The 12,692-nt window shown below is 37.5% G+C and overlaps 2 non-coding genes across 2 annotated transcripts; both read left to right on the top strand.

Moving 5' to 3' along the window:
* The first annotated feature begins 5,118 nt into the window (after positions 1 to 5,118).
* LOC126495581 (small nucleolar RNA SNORD109A) lies at positions 5,119 to 5,184 on the top strand. The gene has a single exon (XR_007590185.1). It is a non-coding gene; the product is annotated as a small nucleolar RNA SNORD109A (small nucleolar RNA).
* A 4,188-nt stretch (positions 5,185 to 9,372) lies between these two features.
* LOC126495577 (small nucleolar RNA SNORD109A) lies at positions 9,373 to 9,438 on the top strand. Its single transcript, XR_007590181.1, has one exon. It is a non-coding gene; the product is annotated as a small nucleolar RNA SNORD109A (small nucleolar RNA).
* Positions 9,439 to 12,692: the final 3,254 nt, after the last annotated feature.

The raw sequence follows: 12,692 nt of genomic DNA, 5'->3' as shown, positions 1-12,692 counted from the left end.
AAACTGCCTAGGCTCCCACAAAACCAATAGGTGCAGTAGGATCAAAAACCTATTGCCATTGTTCTTGAGGTCTCAGTAGTCTTCATTGTCCGCTATGTACTGACTCCTCCCCGTTTCCATTTCCCTCCCCCTCCCCCCCACTCCATTCCCCCTCCCTCTCGAGAATGATGAGCAGTCCAGGTTCCCTGCCCTGCGGGAAGTCCAAGGTCCTCCCACTTCTATCCAGGACCAGGAAGGTGAGCATCCGAACGGGCTAGGCTCCCACACAGCTAGTTCATGTATTAGGATCGAAACCTAGTGCCATTGTCCTTGGCTTCTCATCAGCCTTCATTGTTCGCCAGGTTTAGAGAGTCCGGTTTCATCCCATGCTTATTCAGTCCCAGTCCCGCTGGCCTTGATGAGCTCAGTTGGGAGGTTTTTGATGGCAGCTTCTATCTCCTCGTGGCTTATAGTTCTATTCAAATTTCTCACCTAGTCTTGACTTAATTTTGGTATGTGATATCTATCTGAAAATTTTTTTATTTCTTTTACATTTCCAGTTTTGTAGAGTACATTTTTGTATTAGGACCTAATTATTCTCTTAATTTCCTCAGTGTCCATTGTTATGTCTTCCTTTTTATTTCTGATTTTGTTAACTTGAATGTTCTCTCTCTGCCTTTTTATTAGTTTGGATAAGGGTTTGTCAATCTTGGTGATTTTCTCAAAGAACCAGCTCTTTGTTTCATTGATTCTTTGTATGATTTTCTGTGTTTCTATTTTGTTGATTTTTTTGTCTTCTTCTGCTTTTGGGTGAGTCTGCTTTTTTTTGTTTTTCTAGAGCTTTCAGACATGTTGTTAGGTCATTGATGTGAGCTTTCTCCATTTTCCTTATGGGCACTTAGTGCTATGAACTTTCCTCTTAGCACTGCTTTCATAGTGTCTCATAGGTTTGGGTATGTTCTGCCTTCATTTTCATTGAATTCAAGGAAGATTTAATTTCTTTCTTTATTTCTTCCTTGACCCTGGAGTGGTTCAATATTTGACTGTTCAGTTTTTATGAGTTTGTAGGCTTTCTGGGAGTAGTATTGCTGTTGAATTCTAACTTTACTCCATGGTGATCTGACAAGACACAGTGGAATATTCCAATTTTTTTTTGCATCTGTGGGTGTTTGCTTTGTTACCGAGAATGTGATCAGTTTTAGAGAAGGTTCCACGAAGTGCTGAGAAGAAGGTATATTCTTTATTGTTTGAGTGGAATGTTCTGTTAAGTCCATTCAATTCATTAAATCTGTTAGTTCTTTTATTTCTCTGTTAAGTTTCTGTCTGTTTGACCTGTCCAGTGTCAAGAGAGGAGTGTTGAAATCTCCTACTGCTAGTGTGTGGGGTTTGATGTACTCTTCAGTCAAGTTTCAGTAATTTTTTTTTTTTTACATATGTGGGTGCTCTTGAATTAGGGGCATAGATATTCAGAATTGAGACTTCATCTTGATGAATTGTTTCTGTTGTGAGTATAAAATGTCCTTCTCTATCTCTTCTGAATGATTTTAGTTTTAAATCAATTTTGTTAGATATTAGAATAGCCACACCTGTTTGTTTTTTTAGGTCCAAATTTTCCCAACCCTTTACTCTGATGTAGTGTCTGTCTGTCTTTGAGGTTGAGGTGTATTTCTTGTAAACAGCAGAATGCTGGATCCTGTTTACGTATCCATTCTCTTAGCCTATGTCTTTTTATAGATAAATTGAGACCATTGATATTAAGCGATATTAATGACCAGTGGTTGTTAGCTCTGGTTATCTTTCAATAGTACTGTCTGTGTATTTCCATTTTTTGGGTTATGCTGGTGTGTGTGTGTGGGGGGGTTATCAGTTGTCTGTGTTATTGTGGGTGTAGTTAGCTTGCTTGGGTTGTGGTTTTCCTTCTAATACTTTCTGTAAGTCTGGGTTTGTGGATACATACTGGTTAAATCTGTTTTTGTCATTGAATATCTTGTTTTCTCCATCAATGGTGAATGAAAGCTTTGGTGGGTACAGTAGTCTGGGTTGTATATGTGGTGTCTTAGTATCTACAGCATATCTATCCAGGACCTTCTGGCTTTCATGGTTTCCATTGATAAATCAGGTATAATTCTGATATGTTTTCCTTTATATGTTACTTGACCTTTCTTTTTTGCAGCTCTTAATATTTCTTTGTTTTGTATGTTTTGTGTTTTGATTATTATATGGTAAGGGGATTTTTTTTTGATCCTGTGTATTTGGTGTTCTGTAAGCTTCTTGTACCTTCATAGGTATATCCTTTTTTAAGTTGGAAAAGTTTTCTTCTATTATTTTGTTGAATATATTTTTTGTGCCTGTGAGCTGGAATTCTTCTTCTACCCCTATTATTCTCAGGTTTGGTCTTTGCATGGTGTTACCAGATTTCATGAATGTTTTTTGTTAAGAATTTGTTGGATTCAGTGTTTTCTTTGACCAATGAGTCTATTTCCTCAATAGAATCTTCAGCCCCTGAGATTCTTTCTTCTCTCTCTTGTATTCTGTTGGTTATACTTGTCTCCATAGTTCCTGTTCATTTACCCAGATTTTCCATTTTCAGAGTTCCCTCACTTTGTGTTATCTTTATTACCTCTATTTTAATCTTCAAATCTTGAACTGTTTTCTTTACCTGATTGATTGCTTTTTCTTTGTTTTCTTGGGTTTCTTTGAGGGATTTATTAATTTCTTCCATCTTATTGTTTGTCTTTTCCTCCATTTCTTTAATGGAGTTTTTCCACTTTCTCTTTTTTTATTTGATAAATAATTTTTTATATTTTTATTTTTCCATTCAAAAATTTCTACTTCCCCCTCCTCCCTTTACCTTCCTGCTCCCTTACTCAACCTCCTCCCTCCCTCTCCAGTCTTAAGAAAGGGCACGGTACCCTGCCCTATGGGAAGTCTAAAGCCCTCCCCTCTCCATCCAGGCCTAGGAAGGTGTGAATCCAAACAGACTAGGGTCTCAAAAAGCCAGTATATTCAGTAGAAACAAGTCCCAGTGCCATTATCAATGGCTTCTCAGTCAGCCCCCATTGTCAGCCACATTCAGAGAGTCTGCTTTGATCACATGTTCCTTCAGTCCCAGTCCAGCTGGATTTGGTGAGCTCCCATTAGATCAGACACACTGTCTCAGTGGGTGGACCAACCCCTGGCAGTCCTGACTTCCTTGTCATCTTCTTCCTCCTTTTGCTCTTCAACTGGGCCTTAGGAGCTCAGCCCAGTGCTCTGATGTGGGTCTCTGTCTCTATCTCCATCCATCACTGGAAGAAGGTTCTGTGGTGATATTCGAGATATTCATCAGTTTCACTTCCTCTTTAAAGGTCTCCATCATTTTCATCAAGTAACATTTAAAGTCATTTTCTTTTATATCTTCTGTGTTAGGATGATCAAGCCTTCCTGTTGTGTGTTCGCTGGATACTGATGATACCATGTTGCTTTTTAGGATGTTGGAGGAGTTCTTGCATTGGCAACTTCCCATCTCTTCAACTCTTATGTCTTCAAGGATTGGTCTACGGGGGGCTGGAGAGATGGCTCAGTGGTTAAGAGCATCGCCTGCTATTCCAAAGGTCCTGAGTTCAATTCCCAGCAACCACATGGTGGCTCACAACCATCTATAATGAGGTCAGGTGCCCTCTTCTGGCCTGAAGGCATACACACAGACAGAATATTGTATACTAAATAAATAAATATTTNCCAAAGGTCCTGAGTTCAATTCCCAGCAACCACATGGTGGCTCACAACCATCTATAATGAGGTCAGGTGCCCTCTTCTGGCCTGAAGGCATACACACAGATAGAATATTGTATACTAAATAAATAAATATTTTAAAAAAAAAAAGAATTGGTCTACGGAGCTCACAGGTAACGAAGCATTTGGGGCGGGTTAGATGGCTGTGTAGCAGACCAGCTCCCTGCTGACTGCTAGGAATGCCAAAGGCACCTGGGGAGGAGGGCCCTGGCATTTCTCCCATGTGGAGGTTTTAGGGAGTGGAAGGGGTCCAGGGTCCCATGGCCACTGTTGTCTCGCCTCTTATGTCCACCAAGAATTGGTCTCCACGAACCTCACAGGGAACGACGTGTTGGTGGCACATTTTTAGTTTTATATAAAGTATATTTTGTAACAACTCAGTCATCTCAGATGAATATTTCAAAACTTTTGTTATTTCTAATTACTCATTTATCTCTAATTTCACTTGGGCAACCCATGACACATTTATTCATCCTGAATTTATCAGTTTTGTACAGATTGCAAACAGAGTCCTCTGAACACATATCTTCTTACACCACAAAAAAAAAAAAAAATCAGGTTTACGCAGACTTTGCCTGACTATGGAATTGTTATCTGCTCACAAAGATATCGTCTGGACGGGTGAAGAGTACATTTGTGCAAGGATGTCAAGCAAAATCCATAAATTGCCAACCTGAGGTTTAAGTGACCCCCTTATAAGGCAAGTGAGGCTTTGAGACCTGGCTTAGACTGTTTAACCTTAGGTGGTGACTTGCAAAAAAGTACAGGCTTGATTTAGGATCCGAGCTTTTGAGGAAATAGGTATCTTTAGAATGTCCCAAATGTGACTCATGGATTGCTTCATTTTCCAATTTTGTGGAGTACAGGTTTTTGAGTATGATCTAATAACTCTTTAAATTTCCTCAGTCTCTGTTGGCATGTCCCCTTTTTCATTTCTGATTTTGTTAATTTAGATAGTCTTTCTCTGCCTTTTGGAGTTTGTATTAAGGGTTTTCTTTTCTTAAAACACCAACTTTTTGTTTCATTTTTTCTTTGTATAGTCCTTTTTGTATTTTGTATTATTTCTCCTTTTATTGATTTCAGCCCTCAATTTGATTAGTTCCTGTTGTCTACTTCTCCTGAGTGAGTTTGCTTCTTTTTAATTCTAGAGCTTTTATGTGTGATATTAAGTTACTTGAGTGAGATTTCTCCAAATTCTTTATGATTGCATTTAGAGCTATGAACTCAGATTCAATACCTCTGTTCAGAGATTGAAAAGCAAATATCCAGCACAATAGTGTTCTTATTTCTCAAAACTAAGGAAACAAGCTCTATGAAGTTTATCCTGGTAATGAAAATACTCATGTGTTGAGAGAGGGCTTGCCTGGACCAGTGATAAGAACAAAAATCTGAGGATGCTGAACAACTCTTAGAAATAGCAAACTCAGGTCCAGATATAAAGTTCTCCAACAAGACTCCTGAAATTCATATAACTGGTACACTTCAGCTTTCACTGACAGTATATAGCAGTAATGTCTGGCTTTAAGATCCTATATTTTGAGAAAATGGTTATTACTACAGTGTCCCAAATGTGTCCTATATACTTGATTGATTAATTTATATTGATCATTGCTATAATTAATAGTATAGTTTAGACCAGTTGACTTGCCTTTATTCAGGAAAGCAGAAGTATCTAATGGCCATCTTATTGTCCTTGGTAGCTGATCAATACAGCTTCCAGACTTTGATAAACTCCTCAACCCCTCATGATATCTCACTGTCTTCTTCAGGTAATTTCTTTAAGTTATCCCATTGTTATAAAGTTACTTATTCCTTGTACCATCTTGTTTGAACTGTGATTTCACTTTCATTATATTATATGTTAATATTTGCACGCTTAGTGCATTCTTTTTAACTTTTCTTACTTTCAACTTTCTTTTTAGAGTCACTTATGTATACTATCATATCACCTGCAGCAAGGATACTTTGCCTTCTTCTCCTGTGTATCCCTTTTATCTCTTTCAGTTGTCTTATTGATTTAGCTAAAACTTCAAGTACTATATTGAGTAGATATGGAGAGCACATACAATCTTGTCTTGATCCCAATTTCAGTAGAACTGCTTTGAGTGCCTCTACATTAATTTGATTTTGGCTATATTCTTGTTGTGAATTGTCTTTATTATATTTAGTTATGTCCCTTGTAACCCTAATCTTTACAGAACTTTTTCATGAAGGATTGTTAATTTTAGTCAAAGCCTTTTTCTACACCTAATGAGATGATCATATGATTTTTTTTCTTTCAGTTCCCCTATATGTTGGATTACATACTGATTTTTGTACATTGAACCCTCCCATTCTTTCTCAGATGAACTCCATTTGATCATAGTGGATTATGTTTTTGATGTATTTTTTGTTTGATTTGCAAGTATTTTTGAGTATTTTTGCATCTATGGTCATAAGGAAAATTGGTCTGTAATTCTGTTTCTTTGTTGAGTCCTAATGTGCATTGGGTATCATACTTTAAAAATGTACAAATTTTTAAATTATGTATTTATGACCCTCTGGATTTCCATGGTGTCTGTTATCATATTCTTTTCATTTTTGATTTTGTTAATTTGAATGTTCTCTCTCTGCATTACAGTTAGTTTGGATAAGGGTTTGTCAATCATGTTGATTTTCTCTTTGTTTCATTGATTCTTCACATTATTTTTCTTGTTTCAATTTTATAGACTTCAGCCCTCGATTGGATTATTTCCTGGCCTCTACATCATCTGAATTGTCCTTGTTTCTTTTTGTTCTATAGCTGGGAGGTATGCTTTAAGTTGCTAATATGAGATTGGCTCCAGTTTTTTTTTTTTAACTTATGCCCTTAGGGCTATGAAATTTCCTCTTAGCACACTTTAATTTTGTCTCATAAGTTTGTGTATGTTTGCATATTAATTTTCAATGAATTTTAGAATGTCTTTCTTTCTTTCTGTCTTGATGCATTTTTATTCAATAGAATTTTTTTCAGTTTTCATGAGATTTTAAGCTTTCTGTTGTTTTTGTTGTTGATGAGCTCCAGCTTTAATCTGTGGTGGTCTAATAGTACTCAGGGAGATATTTTAATTTTTTTTTTTTGTATCTGCTGAGACTTGCTTGGTGTCTGAGTATGTGGTTAGTTAGCTTTAGGGAAAGTTCCATGAGGTACTAAGAAGAAAGTACATTCTTTTATTTTTGGTTCAAACGTTCTTTAAATAACTCCTAAGTCCATTTGGTTTACAATGTCTGCTAGCTCCAGGATTTCTCCATTTAGTTTTTGTCTGGATGACTCATCCTTTGTTGAGACTGGGGTGTTAAAATTTCCCACTATAAGTAGGTGACAGTATATGATTTAAGTTTTAGGAGTGTTTCTTTTACAAATGTGGGTGCTCTTGTATTTGGGGCATAGATGTTAAGAACTGAAATATTGTCTCAGTGGATATTTCCTTTGATTACTAAGTATTGCGCTTTGTGGTTTCAAGTCTAGTTTGTTAGATATTAAAATAGCTATATTAACTTGATTCTTAGAATCATTTTCTTGGGATGTCTTTTTCCAACACTGTATCCCAAGGTAGTACCTATACATGCTGCTGATATATATTTCTTTGGCGCAGCAAAAGGATAGATTCTGTTTTCAAATCTGTTATGTTAGTCTATGTCTTTCTATTAGAGAATACAGGTTATTAATATTGAGAGATATAAATGATCAATGATTATTTTTGATTTTTGTTATTATATTGTTGTTGTGGGCAATGGTTGAATTAGTGTTGGTTTTGTGTGTGTGTCCTTATTTTAGTATTGCTGGTGTGAAATTATTTTCTGTGTTTTCATGGGTGTTGTTAACTTCATTAGGTTGGAGTTTTCCTTCTAGAATTTTCTGTAGGGCTGGAATTGTAGATACATATTACTTAAATTTGATTATCATGAAACATCTTACTTTCTCCATCTAAGTAACTGAAAATTTTAATAGATATAGTGCGCTAGTCTGGTATCTGTGGTCTCTTAGAGTCTGAAGTACATTTGTTCAGACCTTTCTAATTTTGCAGTCTCCTTTGTAAAACCAAGTATAATTATAATAGGTTTGACTTTATATGTTACTTGTTCTTTTTCCTTTCATTTAAAAAATTCTTTTATTGTTCTTCACGTTTTGTGTTTTAGTTATTATGTGGTAAGGAAATTTTTTTCTGGTCTAATCTACTTGCTGTTCTGTATGCTTCTTGTATCTTTATTGGTTTCCTCTTCTTAGGTTAGAGCAATTTTCTTCTATGATTTTGTTGAAGATATTTCCTGGACCTTTTGAGATAGGATTCTCTTTCAATTATTCTTATAATTCTTAGTTTAATATTTTTATAGTGTCCCATATTTCCTGAATGTTTTGTGTCAAAACGTTTTTGATTTTTAGCATTTTCTTTGACTGATATATTCAATTTTTCTATCATATCTTCAATATCTGATTCTCTCTTCCAGAATTCTGTATTCTTTTGGTGACACTTGCCTCTGTAGTTAATTTTCAAATTATCAAAATTTTTATTTCAAGAATTCCATCAGCTTGTATTTTCTTTATTTATTCTATTCCCATTTTTAGGTCTGGAGTGGTTTTATTTCTTTTCTTCAACTGTTTTTTCGTTTTCTATTTTTTCTTGGATTTCTTTAGGAGATTTGTTAATTTCCTCTTTCAGGAACTTTATCTTCATATAAGTTGTTTTGGTGGTTTGATAATTTGCTTCAGCTATAATGGAATATTCAGAACTTGTTGTGGTAAGGTAACTGGGCTCTAGTAGATGTATAGTGCCCTGACCATTATTGGTGGTGTTTTTTTTTCTTTTTTTCTTTAAAAAAAAGAAAGAAAAGTACTTTTTTAAAAAAAATTTGCATACCAATCCCAGTTCTCCCTTATTGCCCCTCCTCCCATTCCCTCCACCTTTCCCTTTAAGGAGGATGCTGAGGTAAGCTTGGTTGACTGGCAGAATGAGTCTTGTAGGAAGAGATTCCAGTGGGTGGTCACAGTGGTGGTACAGACTGCCCACAGGTCTCTCACTTGTTGGCAAGCTGCCGTGGGATTCATTGGAGCAGCTGTTTTCCACCAGAATTGGGTGCAGGAACCTGCTTGCTTGCTGAGATGATAGGTGTGGGGCTCAGGATGTCCCTTGGTATTTATGGGCTAGAAATTAGTGCAGTCTATGAGGGAGATCATCACTCACCTGTTTTTGCAACTGGTATAGGTGGCACTGTGCCTATAGGAGCTTCTGAAGTAGCAGGAGATGATTGTCCAAGATGAGGATGATGGGGAAGGGGAGGATGGGTAATGTGTTGGTTTCGCTGTGAAAAGAGTAAAGTGGGTGGCATCTGTGGTGGTGCAGCCTGCCTGTGGGTCTCTTACCTGATGGCAAGCTGCTAGGGTTCATCACAATAGAGTATTCTGATATTACATTTAACTTAGATTTGAATTAAGGTAAAAAAGACAACGTATGCATGCTGAGTCAGACGCAATACCTCTGTTTTGATACTGAGAAACATGCTCTACACAATTCTGTTCTTCATTTTCAAGGTTAAGATGACAAACTTTATGTAGTTTCTCTTAGCCATGGAAATGCTCATGTACTGAGAGAGGGCTTATCTGGATCGATGATGAGAAACCCTGTCTGAGGATGCTGAGAGACTCATGTCAATGGGAATCTGAGGTCCAGATATGAGGTCCTCTAATAAGAGCAATTAGGGTTTCAGACCCTGGCTTATTCTTCATAGATTTTACAGATAACTGTCCAATCTGGCTTTAGCATTTGAGATTTTGAGAGTGTCTTGATAGTGTCCCAATTGCACCCAAAGCTAAGGTTGCAAGATTCCCAAAGATTCACTGGCAGTGGTTATATTTTTGTGTTGAGATAAGGTTTATCTCTATCAATGATGAGAACAACTCTCTGAAAATCCCAAACAACTCATGCCATTAGGAATCTGAAGTCCAGGTATTAGGTCATTTTAAGACTGAAGAGGTTTCAGAGCCTGACTGGCATTCCAGTTTTGACAGATGGCACATAATAGGGCAGACTGCCTTTAGGAATCTACATATTGCTAGTATCCATTTATGAGTGAGTGCATACCATACTCATTTTTTGGGGGTCTTGGTTACCTTACTTAGGATAATGTTTTCTAATTTCAGCCACTTACATGTAAAATTAAAGATGTCATTGCTTTTTACCGCTGAGTAGTACTGTAATGTGTAAATGTGTCACACTTTATCCATTCTTCGGTGGAGGGGCATCTAGGTTTTTTCCAGGTTTTGGCTACTACAAATAATGCTGCTATGAACATAGTTGAACAGATACTTTTGTAGTATGATTGAGCATCTTTTGGGAATATTCTCTAATGTGTTATTGCTGAATCCTGAGGTAGGTTGATTCCCAATTTTCTGAGAAACTGCCATACTGATTTCCAAAGTGGTTGTACAAGTTTGCATTCCCACCAGCAATGGATGAGTGTTCCCCTTACTCCAGATACTCTCCAGTATAAGCTATTATTAGTGTTTTTGATCTTAGCTGTTCTGACTTGTGTAAGATGGCATCTTAGAGTTGCTTTGATTTGCATCACTCTAATAGCTAAGGAAGTTGAACATTTCCTTAAGTATCTTTTGACCATTTGAAAGTCTTCTGTTGAGAATCCTGTTTAGTTCAGTACTCCATTTTTAAAGTGACCTATTTAGAATTTTAATGTCTAATTTTTTGAGTTCTTTATATATTTTGGATATCAGTCCTTTGTCTGATGTGGGGTTGGTGAAGATCTTTCCCATTCAGTAGGCTGCCTTTTTGTCTTATTGACTATGTTCTTTGTTTTATAGAAGCTTCTTATTTTCAGGAGGTCCAATTTATTTATTGTTGCTTTAGTGTCTGTGCTTCTGGGGTTATATTTAGGAAGTGGTCTCCTGTGCCCATGCATTGAAGGCTACTTCCCACTTTCTCTTCTATCAGGTTCAATGTGGTCAGATTTATATTGAGGTCTTTAATCTATTTGGACTTGAGTTTTGTGCGTGATGATAGATATGGATCTATTTACATTCTTCTCTATGTTGACATCCAGTTATTCCAGCATCTTTTATTGAAGATGCTTTCTTTCTTCCACTTTATAATTTTAGCTTCTTTGTCAAAAATCAGGTGTTCATAGGTGTGTGAATTAATATCCAGGTCTTCAATTCAATTCCATTGGTCAACGTCTCTGTTTTTATGCCAATACCAAACTGTTTTCATTACTGTAGCTTTGTAATAGAGCTAGATGTCAGGGATGGTAATGTCTCAAGAAGTTCCTTTATTATATAGGATTAAGGACATTGAGCCTATAGTTCGTGATCCTAGAAAAGCTAAGTAATAAGGTGAACCCAAAGAAAAACATATGTAGACCCACCTAGAAATTGGAAACTGACATGATCTCCTGACAAAATTGGAATCATAGGGGTGGAGACAGAAGAAAGGGGAGAAGGGGAAGAAGAGAGGAGAAGGGGAGGGTTGAGGAGGACTTGAGGGAATGGGATCCTTGAGATGGAAGAAGGACAGATATGAGAGCAAGGGAAGAGATATCTTGATTGAGGGAGCTATTATAGGGTTAGCAAAAAACCTGGCTCTAGAAAAATTCCCAGGAATCCACAAGGATGACCACAAATAAGACCCAAAGCAATGGAGGAGAAGGTGCCTGAATTGGCTTTGCCCTATAGTCTGACTGATGATTATCTTAAATATCACCATAAAACCTTTGTCCCACAACAGATGAAAACAGAGCCAGAGACCTACATTTTAGCACTGGACTGAGCTCCCAAGGTCTAGAGAATAGTAGAAGGAATGAGAATATGAGCAAAGAGGTCAAGACCATGAAGGGTTCATCCACTGAAACAGTTTACCCGAGCTAAGGGAGCTCACCATCTCCAGATGGAATGGGAAGGAACAAGCATAGGACCGAACTAGTCCCTCTGAATGTGGTTGACAGTTGTATGGCTGGGCAGACTGAGGGGTCACTGACAGTGGCATTGGATTTAACTCTACTGCATGTAGTATTTTTTTTTTTTTGGATTCTATTCTCTTTGGATGTATACTATGCTCAGCCTTGATGTAGTAGGGAGGGCATTGGACTTTCCACAAAGCAAAGTGCCTTACCCTCTCTTAGGATTAGAGGAGGTGGGATGAGAGGGTGGGTGGAGGGAATTGGAAAATGGGGGTGGATATTTGGACTGGTGTTTATTTATTGGTTGATTGATTTTTATTGAGCTCTATATTTTTCCCTCTTCTCCCATCTCTGCCTCTCCCTGTCCCCTTCAAACCTCCCCCAAGGTCCCCATGCTCCCAATTTACTCAGGAGATCTTGTCTTTTTCTACTTTCCATATAGACTAGTTCAATGTAAATCTATCTTAGTGCCCTTATTGTTTTCTTAGTTCTCTGGGATTGTGATTTGAAGGCTGGTTTTCTTTGATTTATGTTTTAAAAATACTTATGAATGAGTACATGTGATAATTGTCCTTCTGTGTATGGGTTGCCTCACTCAAAATAATGTTTTCTAGCTACATCTATTTTTCTGTTTTTTTTCTTTTAATTTTTTATTGAGAAAAAGAAAAAAAGTTTCCGCCTCCTCCCAGCCTCTCATTTCCCTCCCCCTCCTCCTACCCTTCTTCCTCTCCCCCACTCCTCTCCCCCTCCCTCTCCAGTCCAAAGAGCAGTCAGGGTTCCTTGCCCTGTGGAAAGTCCAAGGTCCTCCCCCCTCCATCCATGTCTAGGAAGGTGAACATCCAAACTGACTAGGCTCCCACCAAGCCGGAACATGAAGTAAGATCAAAACCCCTTGCCATTGTCCTTGGCTTCTCATCAGTCCTCATTGTTCGCCATGATCAGAGACTCTGGTTTTATCCCATGCTTTTTCAGTCACAGTCCAGCTGGCCTTGGTGAGCTCCCAATAGATCAGCCCC

Source organism: Alexandromys fortis, unplaced genomic scaffold, assembly GCF_014885135.2.
Source record: "Alexandromys fortis isolate MF-2015 unplaced genomic scaffold, M_Fortis_MF-2015_v1.1 scaffold_506, whole genome shotgun sequence".
Lineage (NCBI taxonomy): Eukaryota > Metazoa > Chordata > Mammalia > Rodentia > Cricetidae > Alexandromys > Alexandromys fortis.
The sequence above is the reverse complement of the archived record's forward strand: the minus strand, read 5'-3'. Positions and strand labels throughout refer to the sequence as shown.